This window comes from Denticeps clupeoides, chromosome 2 (genome assembly GCF_900700375.1).
Source record: "Denticeps clupeoides chromosome 2, fDenClu1.1, whole genome shotgun sequence".
In the NCBI taxonomy this organism is placed as follows: domain Eukaryota; kingdom Metazoa; phylum Chordata; class Actinopteri; order Clupeiformes; family Denticipitidae; genus Denticeps; species Denticeps clupeoides.
Window position 1 is genome coordinate 17,694,629 of NC_041708.1, and position 6,075 is coordinate 17,700,703.

Genomic DNA, 6,075 nt, shown 5'->3' on the forward strand with positions numbered 1-6,075 from the left:
ATACTACACCTGCCATGTTTAAAGTTGGTATTAATTACCATATCATTTCACCAGGTGATCAAATCACACTGCAACTTTAAAATGTGACAATCCAGGATATTATTAAAGTATCTATTATAGATGCAAGGGAATAACAGTGATGAGTTTTGAACATACTGCAGCGCAAAGAAGACAATGCATGATTTGTTGCCCTTTAACTAATCTGCCCTCTCAATACGTGGCCTTGTCTTTGGAACTACTGAAGAAAATCCACAGCAATGTATTTTTCTGTCTCTCGAGCTTTTTTCTCAGACGCCTCTGTCATACGAGATATATTCTAGGTATTGCAAATGCTGTTAGAAAAGTCTTAAATAATTTACACTATAACATGTTGGATGGCTGCTCAGTACATGTATCTTGGATGATATTATTAAAGTATATGTGAAATAAAGTTGTGTGCTGTTTCTATCACTCTGATCCCAGATTGCAATAGAAACAATATTTTTCACTTAGCCACCAAAACCACTAAAACAAACATACTTAAGCCAATTATATTATTTACAGTATTTTTTTTATCAGTTCTACATAACTCTATTTATATGTGTTATTTTTTCTGCTATATGTGAGATCATAAGCATTAGAATATCTCAGGTGGTAACATATGGCAAGCGCTTTTTAACATTTAAACCAATCATGTTCTTATTAGATTTTATTAAAAATTTGAAATCTCTGTAATTATAATTGTTCTAATCAATGTTGTATTAAAACTAGTCAGAATGTCAATTAAAGAATTCCACATATACAGTATGCAATACACAGCACTATGAAAAAGGCAGTAAAAACAAAAAAACTGTAAATCTAAGCTGCATCCATGTAATGTGGTTCATATTCATGTAAAAAAAAAAAACATGTCAAACATTGATCAAATATAGATTACATAAAGCATACAGTGCAAAAACAATCACAGTACATCATGGGATTCCAAATACGACTAAATAAAAAATTTACTCAAAATTCTACACAAAACACCCCATAATAACAATGTGAAAAAGAAATTTAGAAGGCAAAAAAAAAAAAAAAAAACCCTATGAAATCACATGTATATTCACAGCTTTTGCTCAATAATTTGTTGATGCGCCTTTGGCAGCAATTACAGCCTCAGGTCTTTTTGAATATGATGCCACAAGTTGGGCACACCTATACTTTGCCAGTTTGGCCCATTCCTCTTTGCAGCACCTCTCAAGCGTTATCTGGTTGGATCGGAAGCGTCAGTGCACAACCATGTTAAGATCTCTCCAGAGCTGTTCAATTGGATTCAAGTCTGGGCTCTGGCCACTCAAGGACATTCACAGAGTTGTCCTGAAGCCACTCCTTTGATATCTTGGCTGTGTACTTAGGGTCGTTGTCCTGCTGAAAAATGAACCATCGCCCCAATCTGAGTTCATAAGCAGGTTTTCATCAAGGATGTCTCTGTACATTGCTGCAGTCATCTTTCCTTCTATCCTGACTAGTCTCCCAGTTCCTGCAGCTGAAAAACATCCCCATAGCATTTATCTTCCTCCAAATGTGACACCTGGCATTTACACCAGCATTTTACATCTTTGTCTTATCGGACCAGATCCCTATTCATCATAAGCTGTGTGAGTGTGTCCATCAGTATGCTGTAACATAACTAAGTTTAGAGAACTGATGTCGTCCTTGACTAATTTATATTAAGCTTTCAATTACAAATATCTGCAATTACATTCTGGATATTTGCATTCGCAAGCTCCTTTACATGAACTTTCCTCTTGCCTTCCATGAAGACACAACTCGAGATAGTACAGGGTAAATGTGATTCAAAATAGGTTTAGTGGAAAGTGAAGTGATTGTGAAACATTGCACATGGTGTCCTCTGCTTTTAACCCATCATCCTTGGTGAACAGTGGGTGGCCATGACAGGTTCCCAGGGAGCAGTGTGTGGGAACAGTACGTTGCTCAGTGGGAACTTTGTGGCACCTTGGTGGATGGGGATTCAAACCCGCAACCTTCTGATTACGGGTCTGTTTCCTTTCCCACCAGGCCTCCAGTTGAAAGTTGGTCTCTCTCTATGTATAAACCTGTTTTTATGAGAGAAAATGTTCAATAATTCAAAAGGCTATACGTTTTTATTACTAAACATTAGATAACAAGTGATTAAAAAGTTGTAACTAGATTCAGGTGCATAATCAAACTGACAAAAATAATTTACTTAGTGAAAATACTGACCAAGTGTAGATTAATTAATGAAAATGTTGCTTTGTTTTCAGAGCTGTTTATATATGCATGCAATTATCAAAAGCCTCTGTTACTTTTGTCAGTGGATGAATGGTTTTGCTCTTTCAAACATATCTAAATGTCTTAAGTTAAATTGTTTTAATAACATTGTCAAGATTACACCACTAATTTTACATGATGGGGTTATGCCACAATGTGTCTTTGCTAGTAACCCGTTAAATGAACCTGCTTCTAGTTATGTGATGCCACCACTGGCGCAGAGGTGCTCCAGTGTTTTCTTTAGGTTTCCTTTATCATTTTTATGTCTGTTTCGTTTCACAGCTCATCGAGGAAGGATAGTGAATGTTCACAGCAGTGGGCCTTTGTCTCCCTCTGCTGTCAGACTGGTTCTGCATTCAGCTCTGCATCCATCCAGTGTCCTAATCCAGCAGAGCCCATATAAGCACAGTCTAAAACTGAACCACTGAAACAAGCTCTCGCTTCAGTAACATGTGCTCTATAGTTCTTGTGGACTTGTGGGGGCCACTACAATTATTTAAATACATGCGGTTGAAATGTACTTCAACGTTTTCCTGCATTTATTTTCTGCATACATTTACTGATTCTGAAACTAATGCAGGTGTACCAAAACCTCATGCTTCAACAAGGGATGGTCTGGAGGGATTTGTGTGTGTGAGTGAGTGTGAAAATAGCTGCCAATAGCTACACTAACACATCTTCCCTAAACAATTTGTGAAAATACAAAAACTTTTTTTAACAAAAGGCCCCTATCTCCACAATCCACAAATTATTGTTCAAATTAATGTTGTTCTAGGATGCCCTCTGGACCCAGTGGAGGTGGTGAATCATTCCTGCTGGACAACATCTCCCACCCCATGCAGGAGACCCTGACAGGACTGATGTGTTACAAATAAAAGTAATAAATCCAATAAAAGTTTCCATACCATTGCAGGTTGTACTTAGTTGGCCTAAAACTAAACAGTGACTTGGTAAATCGTGAGGAGAACAACACCACAATTCAGAGCTGAGAGATTCTTTTCTTCTCAGTTTCCATACCAATTAAGGCAAGCATTAAACTTTCATTTGGGTGGGTGGCCCCAGGATGAATTTTTCAATGTAATAATAAAATATAGGGTTGTCAGTCAATAAAAAATAAAAAAATAATTGCACATTTGATTTATTGAACTCAATAGTTAAGTCAAGCAATGTTTTATTCAGATGTTGATGTGTGTGGATTCCTGACCTGCTGTCCCTGCCCCATCTGCATCGATTACATCTTTAACAGCAGGAAATTCCAGGTTCATTAAACATCATGTGTTAATTTAGACCCCCCACAAATTGTGGCCTCTCCCTCACAAGCAAGGCAGAAGACCAAAATGACCACAGGCTGGATCCTGCACACCTGTAATCAGGGGTTCTCTCTGGACAAAGCAGTAACATCAAATGGAATTCTGACTGGTCTGAGGCAGCATTTATGGGAGCCCAATCTTCAGGATAAAGGAGGTGCTCAGATCTCTTCTGATGGGTTCTTTCTGCCTTAGCCTTCTGGATGTTCTTCTTCCCTAGCTTCTGACTAGGATGTTGGTGGAATGAGGCAGCAAAGAAAAAGTTTGAATTGGATGGACACACCACAATGTCCACAGTGATAGTGTTTCAGTGGGTGTCCTAATTTATTCAACGGTACTTCATAGAAAAACGATTCATAATTCACACAGCCAGGTCCAGGAGTTTTCATTGCTCAAAATTCGAATAACAAGCACGCAAGATGTATGCAAGGTTCATTAAAACATTCAATTTGATTACAACTGTTGTAGCTGCTAAATCGACAGTTGTCACTAAAAGTGATGGTCTCTTGAAATTTGGTAACTAGCTTGCTGTTAATACATGTAAAATACAGAATCTTTCATTACCAATGAACAGAAAAGCAGTAAATTTGGCAGAACAGATCTGGCAACGCTGCATGTGACCTCCTTGCTGAAGGACAGTGTTTGTGGCCTCATACCCCATGACGTCCTGAGTCCATTGTTAGTGAAATGAACACCTGGCCATCCTGTTTAACCACCTGATTGTGTATGCCCTGGCCGAAAACACAGCTGCTGACCATGACCTGTACTGATATGAATATGCAGCTGAATTCAGTGAGAACTCTTTTAAAGAATTCATAGAGTTTTTGCGCAAATGCCTCTTTTTCTGGTTGTTTTTTTTCTTTTTCTTTTAATAACTGTACATTAAAACAATTTTTGCTTTGTCTTGTTCACTTCTGATTATCATGCTTTAATCTTACCATGGCTTTAAAAATGTTTTTCTGAATTGAGTGAATGTGGCGTCCTTTTCCGTGCCACCATGCAATAGTAGTGCTGCTTGTATTATTACAATCTAACATCCATAAGCACAGTGACATTTAGATTAATGGTATGTAGCAGATACTCTTGTCCAGAGCGTAAGTACAACTACTTGGTCCATTGCTGACCCTTTTATCTGTATTCTTCAAGCACTGCTGTTCAACAGAGACTATCAGCTAAATTACAAGCCCTAAAGCGGACTCATAAACGGATTGTTGTGGTGCAAAGTACCATCTCCACACACTGATCCATGAGCACCTTTCATGGCTGCCCACTGCTCATCAAGGTGATGGGTTAAATGCAGAGCACACATTTCATTGTGTGAATCGTCTGCTGTGCTTGCAGTGACAATAACTTCTCTTTCACTTCGATTTTACTCAACATTGGTAGAGATGTTTAAAGATGGTGGTGGTCATGTAGCAAAAAACCCCATCCATCACTTCTCAACGGGCAGGAAATCTAATGATCCTATTATCCCTTCCCTCAACAAGCCCCCACCATCACAGATGTGTGTTGGGTCAGGAGTCTGCACAACAGGTAGAGGCTAACATGGAAAAGAAACGGAACTCTTGAAAGTCCCCCTGAAAATATGCCAGTAATTTAGTTACAAACAAGTCTGGCAGCTGTAGGAAATTGGTTTGGTGACAGGCTGCCAGTCGGAAAAAACTGCTGTCATGTTAAACAAATAAACTGTAATTAGACAATTAATTCACAGTAGTCAGATTGCATCTTCTATCAAAAGACTGTGTCCCCAACTGGGTCTGAGGCGTACGGTAAAAAGGTAGGCTGTCAGATGTCAGGCAAATGAATGCCCTCACTCCGGACATTTCCAGTAATTGCACCACTTTGCAGGTGAGTTGTGGTCATGTGGGCTGGCAGCGGGTGATCTCCCTCAAACATACATTATTCATGCAACCCCCACTGTGCTGTGAGCCATGCTGCTGAAGAAGAGAGACCTATCTTTAAGAACACCTGATGCCGGTGCAGGCACATCCAATTACAGATGATGGCCTCTGTAAGAATGAAACCTGTTTCTTTTCAAATCATGCTGGACCAAAATGCGAGCAATCAGCCTGTTTCAAGATTGTCTCCAAAAATGAATTTTACAATTTCTGCATATGTTTCTTCCAACAGCCTGCTGAGATGGTTGGGTGAAAAACACTGTAGTACTCATATCAATAAAAATCTTTTAGATGAGTTAGAAGGCTATTGACTAAATAAGTTTTATGGATGCATGGGAGTAAAAAAACAGCACTTTGGGATGAAATTATGCATTATGTTTGAAAAAGAAAATAGGCCTACATTTCAGCACAAGAACTTAATTTTACCCGTGAAGGATGGTGGTGGCAAGATCGTGATTGATCGTGGGTCAATTCTGAATTATACCAGTAAAAGCAAACAGAAAACGTGAGGACATCCATTCATGAATTGATTCTCAAGAGAACGTGAATAATGCTGCAAAACAACCACCCAAACATAGTACCAATAGTTATAGAAG